The sequence below is a fragment of the Cinclus cinclus genome, chromosome 2, assembly GCF_963662255.1.
Source record: "Cinclus cinclus chromosome 2, bCinCin1.1, whole genome shotgun sequence".
Classification (NCBI taxonomy): Eukaryota; Metazoa; Chordata; class Aves; order Passeriformes; family Cinclidae; genus Cinclus; species Cinclus cinclus.
This window is the reverse complement of record NC_085047.1, coordinates 9,321,301-9,341,821: the sequence shown is the minus strand read 5'-3', so window position 1 is coordinate 9,341,821 and position 20,521 is coordinate 9,321,301.

Sequence of the window (20,521 nt, the reverse complement as noted above, 5' to 3'; positions counted from 1 at the left end):
AGTCCAGCTGGTGAAAGCAAAAACCCTTGTTAGGAACTAATGAACCTCTCTGCACTTAGGAATTACAGGATATTAAGGTAAATGTAACTAGTTGTGTGAAGATATGCTCGGGAAGAGAATATAAACCTGGACCACCTGTGTTGACAATTTTTCTCACCATGGGAAATCTATTCCCGACTAAGTGTTGAAACATATCTAGTACCAAATCCACCTCTGAAATAGGAACTTAAAAGTTCCCAGTAAACAAATTTCTTACTTCTGTTACCTACCCTTCACATCTCATAAAGATAAATAAGTGATTTAAAACTAGATGCCAAGGATTGGAAATAAGTCCTATGTTCCTCTCTGCTTTTACGTGTAATGAAGGACAACTCCATGTTACAATAAAATCAGGTTTGGAGTCCAGCCAAAAACTTTTTCTGTGCTGTAATTTCATTTAATTTAAGAGAGAGGTGCTTCTACTTATAGCTTTCCAGCTATGGCCAGGAACACAAGGAAGGAAGGAAGCATATCATTGACTGACACTCAGAAGTGATGTCACTAGGACACCTGTTTGAGCAGAGAGGTTGGACCACAAGACCCACTGTGACCCCTTGCAACCTGACCCATTCTGTGGTTCTGTGACTTGGGGTAAGCAGCAATGGCAATCTGTACAATACTCTCTTGTAATTCAGCAGAAGTTCTCGTGTTTTCACATTTTAAAAATTGGCATGTCTAATTTATGAGCAAGGAGGAATTATGGAAGAAAATGTCAGTGAGCAAAAGGTGATATTTGGAATTTGTGAAAAGAATTTGAAAAAGAGAATTTACCTGGAATTCTCAATGAACAGATTCTCTTTAAAGTGTTTGTCAATCCCCCAGCTCTAGCTGGGAGATACAGCTAGACTGCATCTGTCTTGGCTCTGCATTTCAAACACATAAGCAAACAGAGAAGCATTTTGGGGCCATATGTCTGGAGATCAGCTGCTGTCCAAAACAACAACTTTCTCCCCTTTCTCTAACACTTCCCAAGTAAAACTTAAAAGCCTATTTCAAGTCATCTCGCACCAGCTGTTAACAGAAATTTCTCGTTTTTCTATAGTATTTCTGTTGGAAACAATTGCCAAAGTGTCCAGACTGTTGAATCACAGGGAAGCTGAGATTTAACCTTGGCAGGAGGCCATGTGATTGACATTTCCATTGCCAGAGTTTGTCCAAGTCATTTTGAGAGCCAACTAGATTTCATTTTGCCGTATCTGTGGGTTATCATTCTTACAAGAATCATCTCGTTCTGGCAGGATCTTGATTTAGGGCTTTAAAAGTCAGCTGGGCTCAAACTGATTTTGCAAGGTCACAAACACTGCAGGTTCTCTCCATAATATAGAATTAGAAGATTGAGTGTCAGTCCTTTCAAGGTCCTAGCAAGAGTTAGATGTGCCTCACAGTCTCATTCTCAATTAGGGCAATTTGTAAGACTGTCAGCAGCTCACAATTTTATCCCATGGTTCTCACCTCCATATTTTTTCCAGGTACACAGTCCAGACAAAAATTTTCTTCTCTTCCATATTCGAACTAGTTGGAGTCCCTTCCTTTGTGTTTTATTCAGATAAATAAATACTCCAAATTTTCATCCAATCAAATAAAATTTCCCCTTTCCAAAAAATGTCTGCTGCTATAATTGCCTCTGTCACCCATGGGGGCACATAAGACAGAATCTTTGTACCACACTTGCTTATGAAGGATCAGCCATGCAAAATTGTTACCATGTTGGTTTTAATTACCAATTGTTTTATGAATTGACAATAATTAGTTATTGGCAAATATATTGCTGTTTTTTTGCACCAAGTCTTTCCCTAGGGAAACAAAATAAGCACTGAACTGTTGGTAAGTAATTGTGGGATATGGCTGTAGTGGTTTTACTATGAAAACACTGTGAGTTAACTTGTAGGCATTGCTATTCAATGGTAAATGATTAGCCCCTTTGGCTAATCATTTTTTAATTAATTTCTTTGAAAGATGGTAGCTCACACTAGATCCTAAGCATCATATGTGAGTGTACTGGCTCGGAAAAGCAGAAGTCCCACTGTGAATGCAGCTCAGAATTGACACAGACTGCATGAATATGAGCCCTAGATGTGGTTAGGGGGTCTTGGAGTGAACCTCTTGTAGGTTAGTCTCTCTGTGTTGGATCAATTTTGTGGAGCACACAATTAGCATTGTATGGCTAATCAGTCCTGGAAATGTGAAATACTGCTAATGTGTCATGCTAGGCAAACACACTTTCTGTGTTAGAAAACTGAGACAAAAATCAGAGAGCCTTTTACTTAATAAACTTTTTTTTTGTTGTTTTTTCTTAATTTCAAGCATTGGCTAACAAAGTTCAGTTGGACATTTCATGCTGACATACAGCACTGTATACAACAGATGTGTTTTGTGAGGTAATGACATTTACAGGGATGGAGAAAAGCCTTATGCTATCGGATCTTAAATTCTGAGGTCAACAGTTATTTTTAAATCCCTTTGTTTATATTTACCATTCCTAATTTCTACAGCTTGGTCTCTGCCCTTTTATTTGTCCTGCTAATTACTACTTCCAAAATGCTCATTAAGACCAAAAGAGGAAAAAAATGGAAGTAAATGGCTTATTAACATTGCTTCAGAACCTTGAAAGAACAAGACAAATCTATGTAATCTAAAGTACCAAAAAAGTTGCTTTTTAACCAAAGCAGTCAACAAGCTACATAAAGTTTTATTTTGATAATGACAATGAAACGGCACAATAATTACTGCTCCTTACTATTTGCATTGCAGTAAAAGCAACAACAGAAAGTTACAAATCCTTCCCCACAGAGCTTTGGTCCCAGTCCAGACAGGCAATTAAATATACAACTTCAGGTAAACCTACAGAATTCAAAATGCAACTCACATACTCAATGTTAAACAATGTATTTAATGACTTTCCTCAGGAGCTTAAAATCTTACAAATCTCCTTTTGAGCTTAGCAATAATCACCTGTAAGATGCTTTATCTGATGAAGAATGAAAAAGGAAACTTCATTTATATTTTTCCTTCAATCTTTTCCAGTAAGAGTAATTTCCATAAAGGTAAAAAATTGCTTCCTCCAAAAAAATACCCCACAAACATACATGTCAGGGACATCTACAGGATCATAAATATAACTATCCACAATACAGCCAGGCATAGTCCTGTTATTTATTATATACAATAAAGAACATCTTCTTCACATCACTTTGAATTATACTCAATGTCATGCTCCGTACCTTCAGCAGGGCACTACTCTTTGCTAAAAAAAGTCACTAAAACCAAATAAGGTGAGCAAAATGAAGCCTGGCCAGGAGCTTGTATTACAAACAATAGCGTTTTAATTCCAGGATCCTGATGGAGATGTCTCTATAGCTTGCTTATCTTTTCCAGTGCCATTACATGCAGTCAGAAATTCAAGGACTGTTAGACAATAAAACTCCTTTTTTTGCCTCTTTTGTCTTCAGTTTCTTACAGCTGCTATTATTTGTCATCTATTTCCTTTAACACACAAGTGAACACTTTAACCTATTTGGGGCAGCCTCAGCAACTGAGGGCAAAAGAGGGTATCAAGGCCATGTTCACCATTTTTTTTGTTTTCTGAAGACAAAAATGTTGATAATTAAAAAGAGTATTTTGGTGTTCTAACTTGATAAATTAGATTACGTTTTCACCTGTTTGGAGTAGTAACATGATATCTTTTGATCCTATTGCATTAAAATTTGCTTTGTTTATGGATTTACTACCAGTAGTAAGCTGTGCTAGAATAACCAGCATTGGAACTGGCTGGTATTCACCAGTCACATGGAAGAAGAGTTAGTCCATACTAACTAGTACCCAGGGATGTTACTGGAAGGGGCTCAAGCTAGAGACACTGCATGGGAAAAACAACTCTACCCCAGCCAAAAACAGCACATTATCCACCCCCTTATTCTGTACCACTTACATCACACTCAGGTCTCACACCTTTCAATACAATATCATTAACCACCTCCTCACTTCCCATCCTTGCGTATCATACGTGCCATTCCCTTAGTCTACGGACCACACCTGAAAAATGTCACAAAAAATATCTATAGGGTTCATTTAGTCCATGATTTCGGCCTCCCTTTGTTGTGGTGGTCCCTCAGGACCACCACAGGAGAGGTGTGTGTTATGTGGAGTTACTGGGCACCCAAACCAGCTCAGGTGGGTTCAGTGCTGCACTTGCACTTCTTTAGGCTTGTTCTCCATTGGTTCAGGTGGTTCCTACTACAGCAATTCCTGTAATGTTCAACTCAAATCATGAGTTATAACAATCCAAAGGCTGATCCACTACAATCTCCACACCTAGTCCCTTAAGGCCAAGTGTTATGTATTGCAATGAACTGTTTCCTTTTTTCCCAGCCTGGCTGCAACAAGGGGTTCCTGCCACAGTAATTGCAGTCTCTAAGTGTTAGTCCCCATGGGCTGGAGGGGGACAGCCTGCTTCACCTCATGCATCTGGAAGCTTCTCCTCATCAAATGAGAACATGCTCGGTCTTCAAAGGAAAAGGGTAAGAATATCTTTGCTTCCCTCACCAAGATAATTCCTGCGTGAAATTAATCACTGTCAAGGTGAAAATGGTATACATTGTAAAATGAAATTATGCCAATTCTTTCTATACTGAATGCAGACAAGACTACATAGTAAAAGAAAGGGGGAGAGGGGGAATTACAATTGAATTAAGCCATATCAAACGCTCATAAATTTGTGTTACTTGTCTCTAAAGAAATTAAGTACCACAGCATGCTCCATCACTGACCCTACACATTTTTGCTAATATTTTTCCATAATTGATGTCACAGACATATCTCAGACTAGTGACATGATGTTTCCAAGTTTCTAGTGCTGTGCTCTCATCAAGGAACTTGGAAGGTAATTTCCAAAAGACTTCATCTGTTTCTGCCTTCATTTTCTTGAACTCTCATAACTATAAATTATTTGCAGTCTAGTAATTCTCATTCCTCAAGATACTAGGAATTTTCCTTTATGATCAGGTTTACACTGTGAGGACTACAGTCCTGAACCATTTAGGTACACAAACTTTTTCTCAAATTGAAAATAAGTTGCCTTTTTGATACTACTGTAAAAATTCATAAGAAAAAATTCCAATTTTAAGTGATATGTGTATTTTACAAACCAGGGCCTGAATTTTTTTCTCTTGGACTGTACAAGTCAGCCAGTGGTAGGAGCAGAGAAAGGAGGGTGGAAGAATGGAAGGAAGGGTGGATGGAACAACAAGCAGCCCAGGCATACAGGCTTGGCTCTGCATGACACCAGCATGCACATTGGTTCCCCCCAAGTCAGTGTGACCAGGTTCTCACCTCCTCAGGTACCCCAAACTATTTCACATGCTCCAGTTCTTACAGGAACCTGAGATCCCGTTCCTGCACGCTGCTCCAGTTAGGTGGGAACCTGCCCAATGTCTGGCACCACTGTGGCTGTGAAAGCTGTTTGTCAGCATGGAAAGATGTGTAAGAAATGGAGAATCATTCTTTCAATGCAACATAAAGTGTCCATAATTGCTTGAATTAGGAAATGTAATCCTGATTCTGAGCAGCTTGCCATCTCCTGTCTCTTCTCAAAACCTGGGGTTTTTTTATTTATTTTCAGTTCTCCAGTCTCCGTTTTAAGTAAATCACTTTCCCATTTTCTTTTTCATTTACTGTGAATTCAACAGCAGAATTCCTTGCTAGCTGAAATACCCTTTACAATTCCATGCTCAGTACTGCTAACTATGTTCTTGACTTACTTATGCTTATTTTTAGAGATTTCCCAATCCACCTCTCACTACTTTCTGTATATATTTTTAAAGAAGCCGTCTGTTTATAATTATTTTCACATTGCCACTTAAACAAACTTGCATCTGTTGCCTTTTTTCCCTCTAGACTGATCCAGGATGGATTTTAATTGCATCACCAACTGTTTCTAAAATACTTCCTAGATTCTCCACTAGACTCCCTCTGCAAAATACAATCTTGATCAACAAAATAATAACCAAAACCAGTTGGGACATTTCATGTTTTCTCAAAGTCAACTTTCTTGTAGTCCAGAATGTTCACTTGGCTTCCACCAGCTCCCAAGAATAATTTGAACTAATGATACTGTAATGTCTGTGTGTTTCCTTGCTTCAGTCCTATTAATCATACTTGGTATATATCCTAGGACTTGGTCCAAAATAGCCTCTAACCATCTGAATGCTTCAATAAGCTATGGAAGAAAGCAATCCTGAAATACCTCTTAAAATGTGTTCCTACTCTTCATTTCTTTTTTTTTATTGAGTGGCGTCCAAGTCAACATCTGAGTAATTAAAACCCTGCCAGTATCAAACACCCTGACTTGTAACAGAAATCTCCAACGTATAAAAACATTTGCTGATCCTGTGTTATTTTATTTTAACTACCCTAGAGATGTAAACTCTCTCTGTAGCATCCTAGAATCAACATACCATTTCATGGCTCTAATTCCTATACAGATTTCTATGTCAGCCATAATATTTCTTTTCACAAATCAATGTTCTGCCTAACCAGTTCACTTACCTACTGCTTTAATTTACTTAACCCTTTGGTAGGTTCTGTATTCTTCATATGACATTTCTTTATAAAATTGATTTTAAGTTTATCTTACTTAAAAATTATACATATATTTATATATATATATATATATATATATATATAATATACAAAACATACAACCATAATATAAGTGTACAGAAAAATATTGGCAAGATGCATACACAACACAGAAAAGAATTTGAATAACAGCTTCAGAATTTAATTTGATAGCCATGCTAAAGTCTCCCTGACTTCCTTAGTTGAATTACAGGGTTTGTAGTTACAGACTTATGATTTTTCCTTGCTGTTGGTAGAGATGGATATCTGTTTACCCTTTCAAGTGGAAAATGGGTGTTGATAGATCAGACAGATGGAGAAACAGAGATCAGAAGACAGTTTAATTAGATTTTAGATCACAGAGTCATTGAAAAATGGGGGTGCATCTATCAGGGTGCAACGCAGCAGTGAGGGAGTCAGGGTATGTAGAGAGAAAAATATCCCAGTCACTGAAGTAAGGCAGTAACTGAGAGCTGTCTCAGGCAGTGGAATAGTGCAAAGACAGCTGGAATTGGAAAGAAGTTACCTGTATGGGTAGGATAAAAGGCCTGAATAAAATCATGGGGATTTTTAAAGGATTCAACACAAAATGAGATCGATTTCAGCGGGTGATAAAAATGCTTGAAATTGTGTACTCTGTGACCCCTGACCATACCTGTGATTATTCCCTACATTAATGCTATTTTCTTCTTTTGCTTCACCCAATATCAGCACATGGGAGTTTTTCAGTTGCATATTCCCCATGTGCTGTTCATTTTAGGAATCAAAACGGGCTGCAGGTTTATCCTTCTTGTTTCTTTCAACTCACTAATCAACCTCCTCATTGTCTTCACTAGCATTTGGCCTGTGCTGAATAAACATTTTCCAATCAGGTTTATGTTTCTTTCTTAACTGGCTATCCAAACACTAATCTGTTAACTCTGTGCTGGAAGAACTTCCACAGTGTCCATCTTGGTTCATGACAAATCCCATGCTTCCTTCACTGTGTGCATCCACCTCCTCTGAGTTACCTACAAATGGCTACAAAGTCTTCAGCCACTTGGATAATTAAGTTTTTTTACATCATTTTTCTAACCAGTGTCTCAGAAACCAGAGATAGAGATGGATTTGGAAAGAAAGCTTCAGATGATTTCTGAATTTCAGGAAAACCTCAGATCATTTTCATTCAGATCCAGATGTTCCAAAATGATGGCACCACCTTGCATTTTAAAGCTTTGAAATTCCCATGTGTTTAATGGGATAAGAACAGCTTAGGAATGCACTTGGAGAATTTCAGCATTGGAAATACCTTACTTGCTTGTGTATTCTGGAGCTTGACCACCCATACTCTACCACTGTTCCTCCATCACGTTTATTCATTTTGGTTTTACCAACCAGGATGCTGACAGTAGTTTCAAATACACTCGAAGAAAAAAGATCCTGATAAATGTCTCAGATATAAATATCCTCCCTGGAGCTTAGTTCACTTCTTCAAAAAACAAACAAACACACAAACAAACACAACAAAACAAAACAAAAAACCCAAACCATAAACCCCCAAACCCCTCATACTGAAAAAAATAAAACCACTGAACTTTGCCTTTAATCTAATATAGTTAAATCAACTACATTTACTAAGTGCTAAAAAACAAACAAACAAACAAAAAAAACCAAAAAAACCCCAACAACAACAACAAAAAACTAGGTGGTAAGGGAGTCATCAAGACTCTTTTTAGTTTTCTATCACTGGCTTTTGATCACATAATGATCATGGTTTAGACATGACCATGGAGCTCTCACTCTGCAGATGCCATGAAAGTGACATTGGTGGTCCACATTGTTCTTTTATCTATGCTAGCAAATTTTCTACATCAAGTAGATGAATACTTATAAAACCAAAATATTACTGTCTTTGAAACTCTCATTTTCATTGTGATTTTAATTCAGTGCATACACTGGGGTTAATGATACAGGGAAGGGGTTGTTTCTCTTTTATATTCATTAAAATTACTGCTTTGGTTTTTATGTTACTATTCAGGCTACCTGACAAGTTTTTACCTTGATTTTTTATTTTTTATAATAATCCAGCAGGAAAAAAAAAATGTCTCTTTAGCCTTTTGACTGTCTTTTCTTCAAAATATAGAGACTGGGGAAAATATTTCTCACATTTTTCCCCCTCTAATTGTTATAGCTATATTATAGCAAAGCACTTGTCTTCCTTTGATGAAAAAAAGGAAGGAGTAAAAAGAGAAGAAAGACATCTCGATTACCTCCACATTTTACAGTATTATTGTTGGAAAGCCTTGTTATTTCAGCAAAGCTTATTTTAGCTAATTCTCAGTTTTGCTAGGACAGGACAACAGAGTCCAGGGAAATGGCATAGATGCAGGAGGTCCCTCCTCATTTTCAGCACTCAGTGCTAAGGCTTAGCAAAGGTCTTTCTGAGATGATTAATGGCAGGTTTGACTCTGGGAGGTAATTATAGGTTTTGACAAGAAGTTTGAGACTTTGGGGATGAAAGTGTCTGTGAAGGTTTCACTGAGGAAACCAACCCCTGACAGGCACAACATGCTCATTACAGAAATTTTTAAAAAGCACAGATATCTATAAAATAAGCTAGATACAGAAGAACATATTTTTATTAACCCTACTGCCGCTGATGGCGTATGCATCCTCCTTATTGTTTTTGGACTATTTTGATTCATAACCTTGGCAACTGCAGTCTTTTGAGGATACGAAGTTCATTTGCTTATGAACTCCTTCTCATTCTCTCTTCTTCCCCCCTTTTTCCTTTGAGGCTTAGGTGGGGGGAGTAGAGGGAGTAAATATTAATAAATAGAGTCATGAAAAATAAATTATGAGTGCTCCGAAAGTTCTTCTCATAATGCTACTAGTTTATTTCCTGCAAATTGTTATCATTATTATTATTATTTATTATTACTATAAACTGTTTCGGTATCAGCAGTTCTATGAATAAAGAAATATTGAAGTGATATATGCACTTCTGTTTGTCAGAATACTAATTTTCAGTATTCTGAAATGTAATGTCTGAGAACTAGACTAAAGCCTAATTAAAAGGGCTTTCTCCAAGAAATAGGTCCTTAAAGACAGCAGGAATTCTGGTAGGAAAATTCTGGTTAGCATCTGTAAGTGTTTTAAACTCTTCAGAACAGCATCTTTCAGCTGCCTCAAAGCGCTGCAGGGACTGATCATAAAATTACCCAACTCACAAATACACTGACCAGGGTTTTACTACGGACTCTCTGACTTCCCAACTCCTTCAGGAGTGGAATAAGTCTACAACACACAGAAGAGAGCAGAGCTCTGTGTTAATTCAGAACAAACTTTCCCCCAGATAAATGTCTGGGTTTTTTAAAATTCCGGTGAATACGAGCATCTAGCTCTAGGAAAGGGCCATGAGAAGACATTGTCAAATCTAAATATTTACTATTCATACATTGCCTTATACATCTTGCCACTCTTGAGTTACAGACCTCATTTCAGTTGCACTGTCTGGCTCCTTTGTGCCTTTTTGTCAACATAAAGCAGCTGTAAACCTGCCTGCTCTGGCCAATTAAGTTGTTTTGTATTTCTGGAGTGGCACAAAGGAAAGCTATCCCTCCTTCTCAGTATGGTTTAATAAAATAGGGATATATGGGGCACACAGGAATCACAAAAGTCAGAGTGGAATACAAGTCATGGGCCAGATTCTTGAGCTGCAATAAAGCAGTGGCAATCCAAGGGAGAGATGGCAAATTATTCCAGCTGGGAGTCTGCCTCTGAGATTCCACAAATGATTTCTGTCACAAAATAAAATGACATTACTAGACTGCTTGTTACTGACAATCCCAAATCTATGTCTTCTCAAACCAATTGTGGGAGTCTGTGCAAAGGGGGCATAGCTCCAAATTAATTTTATGAGATCATCTGTACTTCTTTTTATTAATTGTGAAGAAATGCCCCCATGAAGTAGGGGCATATCAAGAGAGCCTGGGAACTGTCAAGTACCAAGAGGATACACCCTGGATCAGGGAGTCAGCATGGTGTTTTAGGAGGTTTTGAGTTAAAAAGAAATCAAAAATTTGGCCTGGACCTCAGACCAGGAATTTATCTTTCCTGCAAGTGCAATTAAATCTCTCATAAGCAAGAATGAAGTAGCAAAGCTGATCCAATGAGGCAACGTTAATTTTGCTTCTCCAGGCAGAATTGGGTCCTTATTGTTACTATCCAAACTCACATACTCTGCATTCAAAAAAATCTGTGATGCAGATTACCTCGCTGCATTTATTCATTTAACCTAAATTCAGATATCGGCAGTGTAAAAATTTCCCCTTGAGCTGTGCTGCCTCGGGATAGAAAAGAGCATTGTCTAGAAATGCCCATATTACTGGGTCCTCTACATTTCAGTTAGAGAAATCCTGGATTTGGCCTCCTGGTCCTCACCTGGACCAATAACCAATGAGAGCAAGCAAGGAGACCTAAAGAGTAACCAGGGTATTTGTGATCCAAATGGTCCCTGTGTGGTTCTTGCCCCTGTACTGATAGAAAAGGAAACCAAATCTGGTGGTTATAATGAAATAAAGATTTTGAGGTGAGTTTTACCTCTTGAGGCTCATGTAAAATTCTGGATTAAGTGTCTGGAATTGGATGGAAGGCATCAGTACCTTTCTGCCCAATAGGGATTAATGGACTATATAACTTGTATATATTAATTTGATGATCTGTCTTTGTACAAAGCACACAAGGAACAAGATCAGATGAAGTACTGCAGCAACTAATTGTTTTTTGTAGTTTACCTGTCACCTTTAGTTTCACCTTCACTCCACAGTGAAAAACAGCAGGTACTGGAAGATCGTCATCCCAGGACTGGGCATTTGCACATGAGGAAAAGGCAGATCACAACATACAGAGTAGGGAAAAATTATGCAAAACACAAAGCCTCCGTGGTGAACTAAGTTAAAAACCTGAAAGGCATATATGTTTGAAACTCTAGAGAAAGTTATTTCATTCTGTATCTGCAGTAGCTTTTCACAGTTGACCAATATATTCTCTGGAAGCAGCTTCAAAGTTATACACTTAATTGGCAGAAACAGACTTTTATGCCCGTACATAAAATGCTCACATAAGAATGGCTTGAATTCTCATGTAGGCAGGGCAAAAAGTACCATGGGATTCATGAGGCAAATTCCAGCTAATCAAGGATCAGATTAAAAGCATCCCATTTATTTCAGTGGAATTATAGTACATAGCTGCATTTTCAAATAGTCACTGTCAAGACATAAAATAAAAACTCAAAAAGACATCTGTCAAATAAAATTTTAATAACATATGAATCCAAATAAGTTGTGGCCTATTGTTTGAATATTCCAGCAGTAGAAAAAGAGGTTAAATTCAAATAAATTATTCATTTAGACTAGTTGCATATCCCTAGTATTCATCTGTATAATTTAAACAAAAACAAAAGTGTGGCACAGAATAAAATGAGATTTTATAGAAATACTTCCTTGAATCTGGGTGATGCAATTCCCTATCTCGTTCCAAAATAATTATTAAACATATGGAAAGCTATTAATAGAGCATGAGAAATATATTCAATTGGCAGAAGACAAATACATTATTTATTACTTCAAGTTATTGATGAGCTTTCATACCAGCTCGTTGTTCTGTTTTGCTCTGTCACTCATGAACTATAAGATCATCTGTACCTCAAAATAAATAATTTATCCAAAGCCAGTCTGTACCTTTGGGTTGCTGTCCTTATTTATCTGGATATATGCACACAGATATGCACTTTCTCACCAAGAGAAATGGTCAGCATGTTAAAAAACACTGATTTGTAGAGGTTTCAAACTTACAAGAAAAGAATGAAAACAAGGGATTGAGGTTATTATACAGGGATTTTTTTGTCTATGTGGGTTTTTTTCATGCTAAGAATGCATTGCTGAATGATATGCAAATGGGGATGGTTATAAAGGATCTGTTCAAAGCATATGTATGGTAATTCAAAATCGTAATGAAACTCTACTTTAGCAGATTTAATATAAGCAAAGGGGCAAAATTAATACAGTGATTGGTGTGACTATTGCACCGAAGAGCTGTATACCTTCGAGTTTATGAATAATATTTGGTAAAGGTTAAGATGGAAAATAAATTCAAGATGCAAGTAATTCTCACAAAAATGACAATTACACACATTATTGAATTGAACAGATGATATTAGCAAGAATAGATGGATTCTGCAAAAATAACATCATTTATAAGTAAATCCCCAATATCTTTCCATCTGTAGCACAGGTATTCTTGAATATTTGTGCTGAAATGCTGACACACAGTGATTACTGATGAAAATGTCCTTTGTTTTGACCTGCACAATATTTCAAAATTATATACAATGCAATTATTAACTCCTTTCCCAACTAATGAAGTAAGAATTAGGTTGGTTCCTGCCAACTATGCAATACTATTCAAAATGGCAAACCTGTTAACCTGAATTACAATTTGTATTTTCCAAAAGCAGCTGGAAGAGACATTTTCTACATGTTTGTCTTTGGGGAAACAAAATAGCTGGGGCCAGGTGCTAATCTCCAACTCTATACACTGTGTGCTGGATTTCATATTTTTCTATTGTTCATCTGCATTGTTTCAAAATTTACTGTGCACAATCAGTGTTCCTAAATGACTGAGGAGAAAATATGGGTATATTAGTTACATAAACTAGATGACTTGATTAAATGTATAAGTAGAATGACCATGAACCATCAGTACACTTCTTATTTTAAAAAGGCTAACATGATTGTATAACAATGTAAGCCAAATACTTCCATAGGGAGATGCAATATTAAGCCTAATGCATATGGTTTTGACAGCAATTTATGTAGAATATTGTAGTGATACTTCGCATAGTTCCAGTCATGAACATTCAAGGAAGACAGCTTCATACTGGAACAGAAAGGATTTCTAGGTTTATAGGAAGACTAAAAGATCTTGCTTTGCTCTATTTAGAGAGCACAATTACTGTTCATGTAAGTAGATAGGTATATATTGCAAATGTGTGGGTGTGGGTGTGCGTGTTAGGGGCAGAGAAGGATAAACATTCGAAAGAAAAGCTATTTACACTAAAAGACAGTGAAGTCTTTGGCACATGAACGAAGAGGAGGAAAGCATGGTCAGGAATAAGCTTGCTCTGAAAATGAGCAGAATTTCAGAAGAGTGAATGTTTAAAGCAAATTTCTAGTAGAAGTAATAGGCAGCACAAGGAGTCTTACTGGAAAGGGAATTCAGCAAACCTGTGAATATCATTAGGTAGCACATAGATAGCAGGCTGTGTCTGCCCCTGACAGCCCCAGGAGCCTTCCCTGTGCTCTTAGAGACCACCATATGGTTTCTCCTGAATACAGGCTAACACAATTACATACAGAACCACAAGGTCTCATCTCTAAGTGGCCACAAGAAAAAAAAAAAAAAAAAAAAAAAGAGAAAGAAATAATTAAGAGAATTGCCTAATAAAACCAAATCAACCAAACAAACTCAGCGAATCTCCCGGCTCTCAGCTGCTTTCTCTGTCCCCAGCACCGAGCCATATGGCTGGTGTCGTATCTTAGCAAGGCACAAAGAGCTACACTACCAATTTATTATTTTTGTATAGCACCTTTCACCACAACTGAGAGGTGAGAGGCTGTTCAAGGAGAAAAAACAAATACATATGGCTTTTGCATACTAACAGAGGTCCTTACGGAAACAACCGTGACTCACATCCACTGAAGTCAGTCAGTATAGTACATGAACACAAAGAAATAAAGACTGCCATGCCAAAATCCCTCAGAGCTTCCCACTGACTTCAAAGACTTGTGTTAGGAGAAGGTCCAAATTAATTTTGTATGTGTTATTAAAGTTTTCCATCATCCAGGGCAGAGATAGGCTGAGGCCTCAGGGCTGCAGTGAACTCTATGCAGAATGTGTTTGCAGAATCGCTGAGGCTGGGAGGGATCTGAGCACCAGGATCCAGCCATTCCTGATGGAAGCCTTGGCTTGTAAAGGCTCAGGGGTTGTGACACCCTGGAAATCAGAAATCAGCCTGTGCTTTAGCAAAGAGGGGCAGCACAGTCCCCACATACGGGCTCACTTCACACAGTGAGCACAAAGCAACCAATTACAGCAGCAAGGCAGCTAAGTGTCTACACTTCTTCTTCATAAGAATGAAACGAGCTACTTCAGTCGCCCACAGAATCTTATTCTTCTCCTTTTTAAATCTGACATCTGCTGTCATATCCAAAGTTTTACGCTAGAAAGCAGCAGCCTGGAATTTCTCAAATGTGTAAATTTTTCATCTTGCACTGAGAGTGCAGCAGCCTTACCTAACCAGCTGGATCTATCTGTCAGCTGCCAAGCAGCACTTGCAATTTGTTTACAGTCAACTGCAAGGAGATATATAAACTCCCCCAGATGAGGAAGATGTTGAATTTACAGAGACAAGTGACAAATGAGCTCAGAATGAAAATGCATATAAGAATAGCCTACAGTGTGCCATTATATCATGACTTAAATATATGACAACTACTCCAATCAATGCCCACGGCAAATGTTTCTGAGTGTTACTGCCACTAGAGTAATTTCTTTGTGTTTCAGGTTTTGTCCCTTGTTTTTTTTTTTCCTTGAATGAGACATTCATTCTAAAGTAATAACAAGTAAGAGGCATCTATTAAAACGAGCAGATCATGCTGTACTGAATGGGTTTTGGGACAATAGTCTGATTAGTGCAGTTGTTGCATCTCATTTCTCATGGAACAGTGTCCAGATAGCAATATGCTCTACCAGAAATAGATATACACCCTGTGGCAAGTGACAAGAAGAGATAAACTGCAATCTCACTATCTCTATCATTACATCTAGGCTCAAATTATAATAAACAGCATAGCCCATCAGATGCACCTGTAGAGTAATACAAACCAAAGCTTTCAGCACACATGGACAGCAGTCTTTCATGAAAGGAGTGGATTCTGCACGAGTGTTAGAACAGCATTCAAGCTTCCTTCTGGCAAGTGGCATTTCCAGCTCTTTCAAAGCTTGAAAATCATGCCTCTGTAAAGAAACTAAATGTAAATCCTCTAGGCACTAGTGAAATCCTCCCTGATCCCTCCATATGAAACTTACATTGCAGGAGAGGTTCCACAGACCTTGGGCTAATCCGCTGGAAGTGAAGGATCATCTTTGAACACAAGGAAAAAGTGACACCAACCATGGCAGCTTTGCCAGTCTCTACAGATTGTTTTTGGAGCTAAGGCAGATCCTTGTTCCAACCTCTGATACATTTAGGAGTCTTTCTGCTTTAGAAGGGTAAAGTGTAGCCAACGACATCTGCTATCCAAGACACACCACAAAGGAGTTTCCAAGTAAGGATCCCACCTTTTCTGATGGAAGCCCATCCCTGGCATAGACTATTCATCCTGCTGCACTGCTCTGCTAGGAACTTACCATTTACTTGAAAGTGTTTGAAAAAGCAACAGACCTTTGTTCAAGTATATAAACCAAATTTCTCTGCCAGAGAGAGCTGAAGCAGGAGTCACTGCCCAAATGCAGACCAACACGTACTGGCTGAAATTGAATTAGTCATGACTGAATGGGTTTGTTTGTTTTTATTGTCAGAAGAATCCAAAAAAATCACATCAGGAAGTTGAAAAGGCAGCAAGAAAGTAATCTGTTTCTCAAAAACACAAGTGGTAAAACCTAGAGAATAAGAGCTCTGGATTAGATATTTGTAGGAAATAATCGTAGGCAAGGAGAATGAAACCTAGATTTGAATTCTAAAGATTTCTGAATATAATACAGAGAACATTACTACTTTTGGTTTAAAAGAATTACTGTTTTCTTCCCTTCCAGTAGACATATCACTGATTTTTTGATGTCTCATGCAACTGCCAACTAAAGACAAAGGAATAAGCGGCCTGAAATTGTCCCTGAGTATCAGACAAAACACCTTCTTTTCACCAAACATATCACCAGCAGCTGCCTGGACTTTCTACTCTTATGCTGCAGAAAAATAATTTGGGAAGGCACCTGGAAAGGTGACATGGCACATTTGGACCGTGGTTAACCAGAGGGCTGGGGTTTTATACTCAGCCTTGTTGTTTACTGTCCATTCAGTAAAAATCTGACCACAAGACACACACTAGGTGCTGTTGTTTACTTGCAGCTATATAGTCTACACATGCAAACAATGCAACAGAATCATCATTTCTGTCACAAAAAAAAAAATTTAAAAGGTTAAAAAATAAAAAAGAAAAGTAAAATTATTATTTATTATTATTATTGTTATTAATAATAATAATAATAATAATAATAATAATAATATTGAAATAGAAGATGGACAAGAGTGCCTGAATTTATTCTAATAAAAAATAGGAATTGCACTGAGGAGAAAGAAACTTCATTATGGCCTTATACAAATCATTGCATGGAGAAATTTTTAGCTCCAAGGATAATATATTTTCCATTTAGCCTTTCATAGCCAAGAAGACCTGTCCCAGTCGCCAGGCAAAATCTAGGCAACTCAAGCACCCACTGTGCTATCTTAGATACCCTTGAGTAATACCTCCAGCCTTGCCTCCAGTTGCCATGGATCTGCCCCAGTCCTACACCACATTCTCTTCCCTTGTGAAGGTGTGTCATGTACCTAAGGGCTCCTATCTAAAATGGTGTACATATGTCTAGTTTTGTTGTATTTTGTTGGAGTTGTACTCTGGCAGGATAACTCCACCCCTTATGTTTTCCCTGTTTTTATGCTGGGTCAGTAAGCAAGATTATAGTCCATGCTTCTTGACATCCCTGGGATATGTTCTAGGTAAAATTAAAACAAAACAGTTGCTCCATCTTAACACCTCTGTGTAAAAAGCAGGATAAAGAGGTCACATCAGAGCTGGAATGTGAGCCAAATAGAGTATATTTTCCTCTGGATGCTATTCAGAGGATTCTTCTGGATTCCTCTGAATAACAACAGTTATAATTGCTATTATGTTTAGGGAATTGGTTTTGATCACTGAATGGGAAACACTTTGCAATTAAGAGGGTTGAAAGCATAACTAGATTTGAATAATTGATGTTAATTTCCATTTGCAGAGAAGACTATCACAATGTTGAATCCAAATGCAATGCAATCTTCTGGTCCATTCCCTCATTTCTTGTTTCCATAAATTGCAAGGTAGTGCAAACTGGAGGGCTTTGTACAGAAGTGCTCTATGGATCACATCCCATTATACCTCTGAAATCAGGAAGAATCCATGCTTGCATCACTCATGCTTGCAAAGCAAGTTCTTTCCTTATTTGGCCACACAATTAACTTAAATGAAACTGAATGTAATGCCTTGAAAACAATACTAAATTAAATGGTAATGCAGTAATCCATCAATTACAACAGGGCAACTAATGGCTTGAAATAGCTTTGTACAAGAGTTTCTAGTTGGATTAATAATATAATTAATGCTATGTACTCACCATTAAAGTAGGAAATAAAATATTGTTTTAGTTAATCTCTTCTTGTCGTTGATGGGGAAGTGCAGTGCAATCAAAATTAATATTCATCATAATGAAGTGCCTAAGTATGCCAATATCTATCAAAAAACCCTCCAAACCTCAAAACTTGACAACTATTAAAATATAGTTCTTACTGGTATTGCTATAAGTATCAGAAATTATGAGCATGTTTTTAATAACCTTATTTGTCCTGAATGCAATAATAGTCACAGTAGCTTTGTACAGGTTAGAGAGAGAAAGCAAGATCTGAGTGAGGCTCTGAGTTTGTACCCTCAGCATACAGTTGGTTCAAGACTTTCAAGGACATGCCTAGCCAGAAGCACAGAAAGTGAAAAAAAATAGATGCAAATAATCTGGCCAGCTGTAGTGAGAAGGAATGGAATCTGTATCTGGAGGACTGGAGGGAAGCTCGCTCCTCTGCTTTCTCATGTTACATATGCAGATGATCAGTTACTTCAGATTTTTGCACTTCCTACTGGCATCAAACAAAGCCTGAGAACTTTGAGGATCCAAAGCATGTGCATGTGTTTAGAGTTCTTTCCATGAGATTCACACAAAGGGCTGTGTGGCAGGCATCACCCTTTCTAGTCTCCTCCATCAGAACCCAGATCTGAGTTATGCCCATTACCCTCCTGGTTTATTTAACTTACCAAGAAATCTGTTCCCGTGCTGGCAGATGTGAAACAGCCACCAGTGCCATGGTACAGAGCAGAGTATCCATAGTTACTCAGCAGATCCTGCAGCTTGACCACCACTGGCATTGGCCAAAGGAGGGTCCTGGGAGTGGGAGGAGGGTCAGGAACACAGAGGGAGGATGAATGCCCTCTCCTATCTGGATCCCATCACAGAGACATGCTTGCAGGCCTTCAGGAAAGGGAGAGATGATTTTTATCCCTTTTCTTTGTCTCTTGCATTTTGTGCTGCCACACAGAGCAGCTGACTCATGGCCAAAGCCGAGGGTGAGCAGATGAGCCCACCCCATGACCTACTGCTAAAGGCATCCTGCTCAAGGGATCCACAGATGGCAGAACTCCTAACGCTCACAGGGAAAGGCATTCTGAAGTGTGTGATGTGCATGTGCACACTGTGACTTTAAAGTCTTGCAGCCTACTCCTTTGAATGCCTTTAGATCACAAAGCCCTGCACATAAGGCTGCATTTCAACAGTTGTTTAACCCTTCCTATGCATCTAAAACATAACAAGAAAAAGGAATTCAAAGCTCTGATTTCATGCTTTTTATGGAAAATTTACCCAACAACCTGTTAGTATATGATGAGAGATCAAAGGTTTAAATGTTGTATCTATAAATAGAAGTAGGACCAAATATACACGCAGAGACATTACAATTCACCATTTTGTGTTTACAGTGGCTTTTGAAGCAGACATAAAAAAATTTCCATTGCAATAGGAATCGCTCAGAGGTTCCCCAGGAGAAATTACTTGCTCCTACATGGCTTTGCATCGATGAACTGGAAAGCAAAGATAAGGGTATGGCTCCTCCTTCTTTCACCTTTCCTTCTCCCAGGTTTTGTCTGGCCCAACAGTTGAATAGAAACAGTTGTTTCAGGGCAATGGAAAAGAAAGGGAATGGTGGTTCTGCTTTGCTTTCCTAATGGTTTCCCCTGACTCCAGCAAAACACCCTGTGGGCAAATATATTCAAATAGATGGTTAGCACATGCTACAGAGGTCACTTACAGAGTAAAAAGCTATCTTGTATTATTTACAAGAAGTATTAGATAACATTTTGGCCACAGAGACACAAAGAAGCACCGTGAGCTCATTAAAGCTCTAAAGTGCATGTAAAGCAGAAGGGTGTCTTTTTAAGAGGTTATCAAAGGATCCCATATGTGTATCAAGTCGACTCCAACGGAAGCAAAAAGAAATATGCCTGTTAACATTAATGGGAACTGCAGAGTAAGGAGAAAGGCATTCAATCCTAGTCTCTCTGAAAGCCAGAGAATGAGTATTTCAGTAATGCTGAGTTTAACTTGTGATTTTAAGGAATCTACACACTGAAGACAGGAAGCATACCTATTAGACATCGTGCCTAATAATTTGCAAGCATTTAACATATCCATACATTTAACATATCCATACAGATAGATTGGTTTTGTTGTTTGCTATTTAGAAGGGGGAAGGGTGGTGAAAAAAAACAGCTTTTCTTGCTGTATTTATTTTATGCTTGTTAGGGAAATGGAAGAAAACAACACAAGATGCCATAAAACCCAAGGGGCCAATAGGAAAAAAAGGTTAAAATTACTATGGGACAGAGTCTTCATTGACCCTGTGCATTCTGTCCTTTAAATGTAAATACTGCCATTCAAACCAACAGCATTTTGTATTTCATTAATGCCTGAGAAA